Genomic DNA, 14,565 nt, shown 5'->3' on the forward strand with positions numbered 1-14,565 from the left:
TTTAAGTCTGCATCTCTCCTCGGACTACCAAATAGGCCGCTACCGGGTCGGCATGGCGTATGACACAGGCGGCATAGTGTGGGGAAAGTGCATTTATTATAAACCAGAGGGTAAATCTATAAGTTTTACGCTTTAATTGTTTTAATATAAATAAGAATTACAATTTGTTTAGTGCATTTTTGCGTAAAAACGAAAGTTGCTTGGGATTTATAGATGTCTATTTCATAAAAATTACTATTGATCAATAGACCGATTATTATTTTTAATGCACTTAACGTACATTTTTGGGAATATATTTTTTCAACAAATATCAGCTACATGTATGTGTAACCTATTCTTCAATTGTTTCCAGTTAAGTCATTTGAGTCACGTGGTGTCCAATTTATCACACAATAAAGTTGAATATACTCCATTTGAGGAAACATATTCTAATTCACGAGATTTAAATGTCGTCCAAGCTTAGATTGAGACGTCCACAAAGGCTTCTTAATGACGACACTTGCATTTAATTTTTCGTTTAAAAATAGTATTTTCTACCTAGTCTAATTGGAAACAATCGTCTCTGATTTGTCTGCTCGGGCCAACTTTACGAACATGCCTTAAGCCCCGTTGTCACAGAGCGAGGCTTATATTAACTAAAGTCTTAATATATTAGCGTTTCTTAACCCGTTTATGCCTAGTGGACTCTCCCATCCTTCTAAACTGGGTCAATTTATTTCCAAAATTAGGGATGTCTAGTATATTTATGCTTTATTTAGAATATTTCTTACAAAAATCCCTGTAAGCAAACAGCGCAGACCCTGATGAGACGCCGCATCATGCGGCGTCTCATCAGGGTCTACGCTGTTTGCCAAGGCCTTCTTTCTAGACACTAGGCATAAATGGGTTAATTTCAGCGGTTACAAAACTGTCAATGGCGCTGACCGTGACGTCAGATGGAATGCCTTCACGAACGCTTCTCGTGCAATGGACCACGCCATCGTGCGGCCAGGTGGAACCAGTATACTTCATATCCAAGTTCGTGCTTAGGTACTGCCAACGTTCGGACCAGGGTGCTAATTGCACAGGTATGTTGCTATTGTCGTATCGGTTGACACTGTTTTTAAAGGACTATAATTTAGTGCCTTGCTTTGTAGAATAAAGGAATAAATAAATACCAGAAACATTATCAGGAAAGAATTTCTTTTTAATGCACGCTAGTAATTTATTTATTGCAATTGGATCATTACCCATGTAATGCATGCTAAAACATACAATATGGCATAAAATATTTAAAAGGTTGGGGTTTAAACTGGTTAAAAAAACTGCTTCAAAGGGTCAATGAGAAGTATCTAGGTTTAAACCGGTTGAACAACGCTTTGAACCTCATACTTCACAAAAAGTGAATCAGAAAAAAAGTAAATATAATGTGTCCCTTTTTTGCTAACGGCACTCTGATATGCTGTCATGATAAATAACTCATAAGCCAGTTGCGAATTTTGCATTTACATTTTATAATCACTTGTTTACAAACCCTAATTGATGTGTGCGTTTTTTCTTGATGCGGTGTCGTGGACAACAAAGCAATGAGACGTATCATTCAAAACCTTATTTGAAATGTGTCAAAATTGATCAGCACACAACTGTGGCATCCGATAAGCGTTTGAGTCGCGTTCTGGAAAAACTGGGCTTAATGTACCGGTATGTGTGAAAAGTGTCGTCCAAGATTAGCCTGTCCGTTAGGCATAGAGTCCTCAGGGACGAAACGTTTAAAGGAAGTATCTCGCGGACGGAACTTAGGGCGGAAAGTGTCGTCCCTGCGGACTGCACAGGCTAATATGGGACGACACTTTACGCACATTCATTGAGGTAGTTTTCCTATTACGAGGCTTATAATTTTTTTCATACGCATACATGTTCACACCACAGTTGCACGCTCAACAAGAGACATGTCGTTTCATTTCAGGTCTCGGGACGTACGTCAACCTCAGCAACACGCTGACCTCCTATGTATTAGAAGCACTCAACCCACATAATATATATTTGATTAAGCTGCAGTCACGTGACCGGAACGGTGTTCTGCGCATGCTTGCGTCTGCTAACGGCTCTTGTGCCCCAGGTACCTGTGCTTCCGTATAGAGAAGTTGTATGCATAAAAAAAAATCCTAAATGGTGTAATATGATGTTTCTACGGTGGCAAAGAGGTGACCTACACTCCTCTTGTTTAAATTGCACTCCTCTCGAGGCCACGAGATATAAAAAAGAGAAGTGCAATTTAAAAAGGAGGAGTGAATGTCACCTCTATGCAACCGTATGTTTCTGTCTTAAGCTTCTGATTTTAACACTGTTCAAGTTGAAATATAGGTTTGGCTTGAATACTTTTTTAAACGAAACATGTCAACAAAAATACTCGCAGTACGACTTTAGACTAATTTGGGCAGCATGTTTATTTGAGCCGCGCACTTGGAAAACTGGGCTTGACGAATGTGGGTAAAGTGCAGTCCGCACAGGCTGATCATTAACGGCACGTTCCGTATTTATTATTTTTTCATGTAAAGGATGTCTCTTCTAATTATTTACTCCGTCTACGTGGAAAGTGTATTTCCTGATGAGCCTGTGCTGACTTCACCTTGCTTCGAACTCGGCTGAAATAATATATATGCGCTCTGAGAAAGTTCGTAAAGAGTCGTCTAAGATCAGCCTGTGCAGTCCGCACAGACTAATCAGGGAGGACACTTTCCTCCTTTACGTCATTTTTGCTAAGAATAGACTTTCTTGAAACAAAAAATATCATAAAAGCGGAGAGTGTCGTCCCTGATATGCCTGTGTGGAAAGCACAGGTTAATCTGGGACGACACTTAACGCACATGCATCAAACCCCTTTTTCACAGAGCACGGCCCATTTCAAAAGCGCTACAGCGCCTTATTACGTTTCCTGTAAAGATTGATGATGATCTTTAAACGGTAATACGTTTTCTTATTTAGTGTTATTTCACTAAGCTGAATACAATGTATATTACCTTTTGGGAAAGTTTTTGCTTGTCTTGTGTCTTAGACATATATCTGGCATGATTTGATATCCCATTCAACAAACCACTAGTACGCGTTTTTGCGCTATCTAGTTTAGATCATACTGTTTTGGGGCTTATCGGTTAGAAATGGGAACATAAATAAGGCCCATATCCGGAATATTATATGCACACGACATAAATTATCGCCGTCGTATTCACCTCACTTCTTCTGTCAATAGTGTTTTGTAAACCACGGAAGTTATTTCTAGTCGTTGTTATAAACACTTGATTGAGATATTATAATGAGGCTCGCTTTGGGAAAACGGGGCTTTATGCATGTTCGTTCAGTATCGTCGCAGGTATACATGATCTAATAATCATAGACACACATCATATCAAGCGTTTTCTATCTTTGTTGTGATCGATATGCGAAAAATGGAGATTTATTAAAAGCATAAGCTTATGATATATAGTGAATAAGGCGTTGGACATCTTTCATGCTACTGAAACTCATTTTTATAAATATTAATCTGTTTTATAGTGCGGAAGCTAATTTACTAGATGTTGAACATCTTTGTTATTGAAACGCAACTTCTGACAAGATACATTGGTGTTTAGATGTCATTGTAATTGTTGCTATGGCAACATTTTATTTTCAGACACTCCAGATGTTTGTGTCGCGATGTGGATAGGAGTTGCAGCAAGTGTCCTTTTAACGCTGGGCGGTGGACTGATCGTGGTTAAACGTGTTCGAAGAATAATGTGAGTTATCCCTCTCCCACTCAGATGCAAAGTGAAAATGGCTATGTGCAACCAGCATAAAGACAGAACAGCCTGCGAGAAACTCGCAGTCTGTTCAGGTTTTATGCTGTTTGCTGCTCATCTGTATCTTATGGTTGGAAATGAAGCCTTTAGAACTTGAACCTTGTAAGAAAGGCCTTTAATTAAAGTTAACTTCCTAAGAATTTATGTCATGTCAATTTTTCACAAGAAACCGGTAGATCGAACTACTCGTTTGTATTCCTACTTAAAACAACGTGGTAGATTAAATGAGTCGCGCTCTGTGAAAAGCGGGCTTAATGCAAATACATATTTATCACGCTGTGGTATAGATGCTTAATTTTTCTTTCGTCTTTTAAATGCTATAACATCTTAAATATAAATTGTTATTTATAACTATGTTGATAATACGGAGGTATTTACTTTAATATGGATGAATTTATGTTTTAAGACAAGCAAATATTCACTTATTTAAACGTGTCATGCAATGCGTCCATACACGTGTAATTGAAAAATCATAAGAACACACACATTTAGTTTGCAAACATAAAACTAAAGAATATACCTCACCCTCGTAATATTGGTGTTTGATGCTTGCAACATAAAAATAGTGTTATGATTGTACACAACGTTTTCATTGTAGAAAACGGCGATTGTCTTACGTTATTACGCTGCCGGTATGTTGTGCTTCTACCATTTCACACTGTTAATAATCTCGCATCAAGACAAAAATTAAACATGTTGAACAATACACATATATTTTACACAGTGATTTATAATGAATCAGTCGTTAAATAGCCTCTTGTGTTTGTTTGACATATTACGTCAAGAAAATAAAATATGAGTCTCGTCTTAAAAATATGCCATATTCGACCATCATATCTTCAGACCAGTTCGCGCAGTCTTTTCATGAGCTAAACCAAATGAAAATGTTCGCTGAAGAGACGTTACAGCCATTTCGCAAGCTGGTCTGCAATTACGCTAGCCGCATACAGCATAAGACCGATTATCGTGGTCTATGTACCAACGTACAGCTCTTAACTCAACAATTATTTTTATCACATTATTTAAAGGTGCATTGGAGTGAGCAGCAATCTCTGATAACGGTACTCTGAAACGCATGAATTATCATGGGCAGCAATCACTGATAACGGAACTCTGAAACGCATGGATTATCATGGACAGCAATCTTTGATAACGGAACTCTGAAACGCCTGGATTATCATGGGCAGCAATCACTGATAACGGAACTCTGAAACGCATGGATTATTATGGGCAGCAATCACTGATAACGGAACTCTTAAACGCCTGGATTATCATGGGCAGCAATCACTGATAACGGAACTCTGAAACGCATGGATTATTATGGGCAGCAATCACTGATAACGGAACTCTGAAACGCCTAGATTATCATGGGCAGCAATCACTGATAACGGAACTCTGAAACGCCTAGATTATCATGGGCAACCATCACTGATAACGGAACTCTGAAACTCCTGGATTATCATGGGAAGCAATCTCTGATAAATGAACTCTGAAACGCCTGGATGATCATGGTGTTACCGTTTCAAGCATCATCATCATCATCATTCCCTTGACCGGGCAGGCAGTTGGGGAAAACAGAAACGACGACATCGAGATCCTCCGCCAATCAGGTCTGTTGTTGGCTGCTGAGAGTATCTCATCCATGGGGAGAGACGCCCATCAAGCTTTCTTTCTGGCGGCCTCGACGGCGATCTCTCTTCAGCATGCCCTTGAACACGGTCTTGCACAGTGAGATGTGCCTGGTGATGTGTCCGAACCAAACCAAACCAGCTTTCGTCGTATAACGGTCGCCAGGAGGGGTGCTTGTTGACCAACAAGTGCTGCTGTAATGTTCCAGATGTACTCGTTGGTGTTTTGATCAATTTAGCAAATGCGGGCAGTCATCGAAGACACTTGTGTTCAAAAGCCTATATCCTGCCTTCTGCGTCCGTGTCAAGCGTCGAGGTCAGCAGCTTGGGTTTTCCGGGTTCTTCCGCGTCTAGGACTTTATTAGTAAAAACTTCTTTTTTAAATCAGGTACGAGGAGTTTGTGCTAATAAAAGTTGCAGATGACCACAAAACAATAATGCTTACCCATCGTTTGTTATTGAACATAGATTCATGCGTGATATAATCGTTGTGTGGTTTTATTATAAGGAGGTTGAAACTTGAACATGTTTTACATAGATTGTGGGAAATTTAAATCACATGATTGCGAAATAAAATTTGTAAACGCTTAATTCAGGTGGTGGTGAAATGGTCATTGTGCATGTAATATTCAATAGACAGTGAAATGAACTTTGTACATGTATATGTATTATTCCAGTGTTCGTAACATAAGAAAAGTATATGTAATATTCAAGTGACTAAAATGAGCAGTGTGTATGTATTATTAAAGTGACCTTTAAAATGAGAATTCTATATGTAATATTCAAGTGACTAAAACAATACGCAGTGTGTATGTAATATTCACGAGACTATAAGTTGAATATTGTGTACGTAATATTTATGTGGCTATCAAATGAGAAAAAAAAAAGAAGAAAATTGTGTATATGACATTAAAGTGACTGTTAAATGAAAAAGTATATGCAACATTCAAATCTTCTGATACAAAAGTTATCCTTCATGTTAAGCTGAATTGTCTGTTTATGAGAGACAGTCCCCTTTATATTAAATGGTTGCCAATAGCTTTGTAGTTACAAACAAATGCACGTGTCTCATGGATATCATAACATTTTGTTATGATATCGGATCAATTTTGTGATAATCAATATACTGTTATATCAAACATATTATAGATAAATATATGGATCATATAAATTTGACGTTGATCTTGGCAATAAATGGATTATCGGTGCAAACACAAATTTATTAAATTTAATTTATTTATAATTATAATTATAATTAATTATAATACATCGGTCATTTTCATAAGTAAAGCTTTCTGTTTGAATTCAAAATTCACAGTATCGTAGTTTTAAATATTAACGTAAAAACTCAAATTAATTCAAAATTTATATATGATATAAACATACATTTAAATAATATAGTCAATACTCAAACAACATGACGTTGCATTGATGTTGATCCGATTATGTGTTATGCTACACAATGGACAGTAAAAACAAGTCAATTGTACTATATTGTTTTCTTTTCCTATGCATTTTACTGAATATAATGCGCAAGTATATATAACCCTCAACTTGATAGTTTGGATCCCCTTTAAAAAAAATACCATTTAGACACATGTATAATGTCTTAGTTTCCCATATTTACCTTTTTGAGTATGTTATTGGATATAAAATGCAAGTGCATCTTACTCCACAACTGCATTCAGCTGGCAACGAACACACTCTCAGCTTCTCCAAGCCCCCCTGGTTGGTGAACAGAAATCCTTCACCATCCCTTCCGTTCATTCTGTCACAAATTAGGGATTGTGCTTGTATGCTGTCTCGCAGACTGGCACAACCATCAGGAAGAGGCCATTCTTTGCTGAGGCTGGGATATTCCAACAATCCGCTTTCAGGGTTGAAATGATGACCCTGGTTAAAGATGTCAGATGTAATAATCAGACAGAAAACTCAAACTCATTCCACTAACTGAATCACCCAGTAAGGTCCTTCGGTTAAGCACTTTAGAAAAATCTGATATTTGCTAAAGTTAATAGTTAAGCACTTGTCCAATGTATTGATAAGCTTCTATGATTATAATGGTCAATATTCTGTCAGTTCTGAAGGTAATGAAGTAACATGGCAAATAACAGCTATAGTTTTGGTTATGACAGTATATTAGTTTAATATAAAATTACACTTCATTTAAATATACCTTAATATCTTGGTCTTGTACAGGTTGTGCGGTAAGGTCTTCTTTATTCGTCTCATCTAGTCCCAATGCCTCTGTCTCTTCAGTATCATCTTCACAGGCCTGTTCATTGGAACTACTGGCTATAGCACTATTGAGCAATTCATTTTCCCAGATATATTTATGACTTTTCAATATTTCTAAATGTGGGCAGAGGTTTTCGGCTTTGTTCATGTAAACAATGTGTCTTTTCGAAGACGAAAACATTGCATCGCAGTAACCTGAAAGACAATGAAATCTGTTGTCAAGTAAAATACAGAATACTGTTCATATTTTTGTGACTTTGTTAGAAGTGGACAAATCAACTCATTCACTTTTCCTAAGTCAGCTCTCATTTTTTGTACAAATTTATTTTCTGGAAGTACAGGGTCAGTGACATTTCGAATAACCAAATTCATGAAAGGTTTGATCATTTCTTTGAAGAGACGCATATGGCAACATTTGACCCTGGAGACATCAATAGTGGCCAATTCTTGACCAGGAATGTTTATTGTTTCCAAATGAAACAATGTCGAGTATATGTCACAGGAACAAGACATGTCTGTATGTTCATTAGCATTGGAATATGAGAGATAAACATATGAATCTTCTTGGAAAAGGCCAGTTGACAAGCTTATATCGTTCATTGCAAATATGTATATGAAACTTGATGAATGGCGCCTAATGACATTACCATTTGTAATTAATGCAAACTTAAATAGTTGATAAGCCGATTCGTTTTCAATTTTGGATTCTTGAGAGAAGTCTGGGTCAACAGACCTTATATTTACTTCTAAATCTGCAAGCCTTAACCTTCGTTTAACTTCTCTACGAGATCGTTTTTGTGGAGGGTGCTGGTCATCAGCTACTAAATCAGATGACACTGGTGGAGACAGTCTCACAGTGGAGGTTGATAGTAGGGTTTTCATGTGTTTAAGTTTCAAGCAAACATCAAACACTTCTGACAGGTAACCATCATGGAAGTAATATAGAATTTGATATCGTGCTGAGGCTGGTTTATATTTCTTGTCACAAAGGGGTAACCATTGTGAGAAAAGTTAACTTTCTTTAACTGCCATTTATGGTTATTCGGAATGAACGAAATAAATTGCATTTGTGCCAGCCAAGAGACAGGTGACCGAAGAGGTGAAAACAGAGACATTGGTGATTGTGGAACGGATGCTTTCTCTCTGAATGCATTCATCAGAGCTCGGAAGGCCTCATCGTCGAACAGTTTGTATGCTTGATGGAGTCTAATATGATTGTATTATTCAACAAAATTAACCTTTTCACTGTAGAAACAAATAGGACACACCAATCTGTCAGACAGTCAGGCCTCATGTTCACAAAACATTTTTTGCAATTGAAAATCAATTTTGCTTGTCATTGAAAATGGATTTCCATTGTAGTTGATAGGCAAAAATGAAAATCGATGTCAGTTAAAATCGATTTTCGATTGCAAAATCGTTTGTGAACACGGGGCCAGATTTGTTTAATCAAAATGTGCTTGTCTTACTAAATTTGACACTCAATGATGTACATAATTTTGATGTAAACAGTACAATTACAAGCACTACACATGAATTGCATCCACTTATTTAAAACTACATGATACCGCATGTATTTCTGTATGAAATTACAGCTACACATTGTTATATATAATAGGGTTTTGTATGATTTTCAGTTTTTACATTATCTGTTTAAAAATTTAAAATCATCATGACAAACAAATAAGCAAGATTGCCGGCCATAAACCCTAAGGCGCTCATCTGAGATCTAAAGGAACTAAATGACTAAAAATGTGAAGTCTACACTGTTTACAAGGTTTCACTATAGCCATATAATTAAAACTGCTCTACCCCCTGCTGGCAATGTTTTTCAGCAGACTACCGCCATTTTCTAACTTTGCCAAAATATCATAACAACAAATGTTCTGTCCAAGATATGACTTGAGTGTTAACTATCTGTTTCTTTAATTTTACCAAGTTTTTTTTACCTAACATGATCCAGTTTTAAACTCAATCGAAATATCATTTGAAAAAATCTTCTGACAAAGTCTCATGAATATAAAACTCAAACTGTGACTTACAGTAATAGTGTTTACAAGGTTTCACTATAGCCATTTTACAAAAAAAAAATACCCCGCCACCTGGCGACCAGAGCCATTTTTAAACTCTGACCATATGAAATGTAATAAATACACAATTTCTGACCCAGTTTCATCGATTAGACTTCTAAAGTGTAAACAAGATTTTACTAAAGCCATATAAGGAATACTGCCCTGCCTATTGCGGCTATGTTTTTCAACCCACCGAATAATTTTGGAACTCAGCCGAGATATCATTAGAACAAATGTTATGACCTAGTTTTTGACCTCACATGACCCACTTTCAAACTCAGCCAAGATATCATTGGGACAAATCTTCTGACCAAGTTTCATAAAGATCATAAAATAAATGTTGCCTTAGAATTTTAACAAGATAAATGTTGGTGACGGACGCACAATGATGAGACGGACAAAAAGCAATCACATAAGCTCACCATAATCACTTTGTGCTCAGGTGAGTAAAAAAAAGAGACACATTTTTCACAATAATTAAGGTTGATCTCAAACTATGAGCTAGGCCTTAACGGTAGGGCGCAGCACCCTTCCATGCTATTTTCTTGATCTGATCACATTTTAGTTCAGCCATTTTATATATAATATATATATATATATATATATATATATATATAAATAAATAAATAAATATATATATATATATATATATATATACAGGCATTTCCCCAGGATTTTGGTCAAGCACAGCGGCAAGACATGGCGGAATGGGGGTTGATTCTAAAGGGTGCCCATTAACCTATCTTTTTTATCTCTACATTTTCTTAATCACAAAACACAATACTTAGGAGCTATTTAACCACTTTTTTCTACATGTTCCTGTATAAAATACACACCAATTTGGAGCTATGAAAGCATTAAAATTTATTTTATTGTTTGTTTATTTTTCCTCAACTTATTATATTAAAGTCATATTTTATATTATAAAATAACTAAGTTCACTGCCTCATTGTCAGGTGCTTCAATGCTGACCATCACCAGAGTATTGAGGACAGCAGACTTCAGGCGAGCAGAATTTTCTGTGTTTACCCCGTTTCATTGTGCTTAAGCCTACTCGCAGTCTGAAATACAAACAAAATATAAAATTATTCTGAAATTCGAATGTTTAATCTCATTGACTTAACACTAAGAGATGCTTAAGCAAAAACTCAATTTGCGTTTGTTATTACGTATATTATTGACAGTCTAGTCAAGTACCCAAGGAGCAGTACCGACTTCTGAATGCACTGATCTGCACATGTGAAAAATACACAAAGAGCACACTCAACCTACAAAAGGGTGGATTATTTTTTCAAATAACTGTTTTATTTTAAAGTCTAGTATATGTTTATAAAGTTACATTAAGATATGCTCTTGTATTTAAATGTTATCATCTGTAGTGTCTAATATTTTATTCAACACACTATCTGTCTGTTTTTAATAATAATTCACGTGCGATTTTCATTTTGCGTTGATTTCACTACAAACTTATAAAAAGTTTTGTTAAGTAAAGATGTTCTTACCTCCTTTAACTTCTGTTACCCATGGACAACATTGGACAATATTGCTGCCACTGACTCGCTGTTTGACACTTTTGGTTCGTGGGTTGGAGGTCTCAGGATCACTAAAACGTCCTTGACACTTTCACTTTTACTTATTTTACTCTCTGACAGCGACGATAATTAGTAGTACTGACAAAGAAATGTGCAATTGCAGATTTCCCAGACACAGGGACTGGTCGTATATTAGATCGTATCATTATTTCGTGCATCAAAACTAAAGAAAACTTTGTTGCAAATATTTAGCGTTTTTCTTAAATATTGAATAAGCTATTTGATGTGAATGCGTGTTATGTTGGTGCTGTTAATTTAGTCGCGTTTGAGAAAATAGTGTGAACATTGTAAGTTTGCGGGAGAAATCAAGTGAAAAGATTGACTTCAATTAATTGTAAATATAACTTAAATTACGCTGAAATGTATACCGTGTTTTACTAAAATAATATGATTAACGTGGCATGAATCTTCTGAATCACGCTTTGTTTTGTTATACTGCAAGTAATAATAAAACACATGTTATGTTCTGTTATTCAAGTACGCACTACCGCAACAAACAACGTTGACTGTTTATTTTGTGAATAGTCGTGTGCAATTAAAATGGAACAGCAACAAAATTGAGCATACCTTTAATTGCTCTTACGTCACGTGTACCGGAAATAATCGATCATTATAGACCATTATTAGGGGATACACACCATAATTGACCCCTATAAACAACCCATAAATCGTGCTCGCGTCTTATCAAATCTATTATTATGAACATAAAACTTATAAGAATTGGTCCATGCCAGAATCCAGACAACATTCGGATCAGAGCTTGAAATGGCTTGTAAACTTCTCAAGTATCGCGCCGTCATTATCTGAAAATCAAGCACCGCGGCGTAATGGATTTTGAAGTCCAGGCACCGCGGGCCCGCTGTGCTTAAACTGTCTGGGGAAATGCCTGATATATATATATATATATATATATATATATATATATATATATATATATATATATATATATATATATATATATATATATATATATATATATATATACATTTTATGTTGAAAAAATGCAACAAGCATATAATGACTGGAAGCTTAAGTGCCGTTTTGACTAAAGAGCACCCTGTCCATTTCGAATCCTAGCAGGAGCATTGATAAACATACTCCTATATTCCTAAATTATGTTATAAGTCACATAATTCTATCAAAAAGTTATCACTTAATCATAATTTTCATGGACACATGAATTAAATGTTTATCACTGGCAGATTCTGGGTGTACAAAATTGTAATAATTACCTTTCTTTGTCCTTAAAACTCTTCTTTTTTATACTGCATGCAAGCAGTCCAATACAGGTCAAGTGTTCCCGGAACTGCTCTCTCTGCACATGTGCACGAAAATGCTCCATCAGATTTGAAATGCTGTTTTTGTTCTTTTTTAGAAGAGCCGAATACTTCTTTCCTGACGCTTGCAATTGATTCGTTTCTAGAATAGAGCAATTTGAATGAACAAAACAAATGTTATTATAGCTATGAAAACAGGGTGCTTTCCTATGATACATTCTGCATGTTTAACAGATAAATATACGAAACTTGCAGAAGTAAGTTTAACGGTTATTATTATTTGCACACTGTGAATTTTTTTCTATCAAATATAACATCAATAAACATACAAACTGTAGTGAATAAAATAAACAGAACATTCACATTGAATTGGTTCTTTTACCGTAAAACAGGCAGAGCTTGAAGTTACATTGAGTTATTGTTTCACATAGATTTACTTACTTTCATACTCAAACAACTTATTTCTCTTTTCAGTCAGTGCACCTCTATAACACTGTTTTCCCATGTCAACATCAGATTGTGTGAACACATTATCTCAGAACATATTGCCATCAAAACCTATGTGGGATAAACCTGGAAGACATAGTGTATTATTGTCACTACGCTATTGACGTCAATTTAACTAAATCTGACGGTTAATTGATACTTTATTATTTTGTATTGTATGTGTCAGTCAGCAGGTGTTTATTCAATATACAGCCAACTCTCGTTATCTTGAAGTCGGCGGGAACAAGAATAAATATCGAGATAACGAGAGTTCAGATATCCGATAAGGCGTTTTCAAAGAAAAAATGAGACGAAAATTTACCTTGTTTTTAACATCTAAATACCTGCTAAGTGTTCTAACTAAAGCCGTCACCGTGTGGCATAATACTCTATACCTGATATATACGCGTTTTTACGAGGCACAATTAATTTTGTTAGTTAAATGCTTAAAATGACGTTTTAAGTATTACAGAATTGCATGAACACATTCGGTTTTTATTTGTTTAAACTGTCGAGTAAACATCCGGTAATGTTGCTATTTAAAGTTATGATGCAATTGACGTCCAATCAAGACGAGGGTTTTCCATCTGAACAGGCGTAAATCATATTCTTTCAAGTTACCCATGAAAATTACTGTTGGAGTTCAATGATAGAACAACATTCTGTAAATGTGCGACGGTTTATATACACACAAATATTACTCAATGCATTTTGGAATGTCGTGTGTAAAAAATATTAGTCTTTCGGTCTTTCTGCAGTCTCTCTATTAATTGCAGTTAATTGATGTTAAAGTGACAGTTAAAGTGACAGGCCTCACTCAAGTGTTAATGGCTAACGACATTACACACGTATGATCAATGATGCAATTAACGAATCAATTTCCTACCGAACAGTATCGGGAGCAGCCGGGCGAAGCGGGACGGCAAAGTATCAAAGAAAAAATGTCTCACATTTTGCCGAAACTGGGACAGTTATTCGCACTTCGAGATAAACCCCAGTAAATACATGCAAAATCGGGACTTGGGAAAAAAAAATCGACATATCGAATTATTTGACATAACGAAAATAGAGATAAGCGATGTTTATTTATATAGATAAAGAAGGGAAAAAAGGACATTGAGCTTACTTCGACATATCGAGAATATCGAGATATCAGATGTCGAGATAAAGAAAGTGGACTGTATATTTTATGCATCTTACCTTTGTATTCCATAAAACCAGAGAACTCTCAATATTTAAAGAAGCGAAGGAATGTTCTCTGTCCACTTTTGAACGCCACAGCATACAGAATTCCATCTGTTAACTCTGAAAGAAATTTTATGTTTCTTGTAAAATATCCTTAACATATGTCGGCAAAAACACCTGCATTTGAAAGTTGTACCCTATTCACTGTTCTGCTTTAATAAAATTATTCTTTGCCCAAGAAACATGATTATTGCTTTAAATTCTAGTTATCA

The 14,565-nt window shown here is 35.8% G+C and overlaps 2 long non-coding RNA genes across 2 annotated transcripts in view; one reads left to right on the forward strand and one right to left on the reverse strand.

The window, feature by feature from the left end:
- Positions 1-1,976: 1,976 nt before the first annotated feature.
- Positions 1,977-4,953, forward strand: LOC127872959 (uncharacterized). Its single transcript, XR_008045855.1, has 4 exons — positions 1,977-2,098; positions 3,650-3,752; positions 4,414-4,447; positions 4,844-4,953. It is a non-coding gene; the product is annotated as an uncharacterized LOC127872959 (long non-coding RNA).
- A 1,935-nt stretch (positions 4,954-6,888) lies between these two features.
- LOC127874735 (uncharacterized) overlaps positions 6,889-14,565 on the reverse strand; it is a 15,382-nt gene continuing 7,705 nt past the window's right edge. The window contains exons 4-8 of the long non-coding RNA XR_008047074.1: positions 14,309-14,413; positions 13,064-13,195; positions 12,578-12,764; positions 7,620-7,876; positions 6,889-7,336 (exon numbers count right to left, since the gene is read on the reverse strand). This is a non-coding gene — a long non-coding RNA (uncharacterized LOC127874735). The remainder of the gene's footprint in view (positions 7,337-7,619; positions 7,877-12,577; positions 12,765-13,063; positions 13,196-14,308; positions 14,414-14,565) is intronic.

Source organism: Dreissena polymorpha, chromosome 3, assembly GCF_020536995.1.
Source record: "Dreissena polymorpha isolate Duluth1 chromosome 3, UMN_Dpol_1.0, whole genome shotgun sequence".
In the NCBI taxonomy this organism is placed as follows: domain Eukaryota; kingdom Metazoa; phylum Mollusca; class Bivalvia; order Myida; family Dreissenidae; genus Dreissena; species Dreissena polymorpha.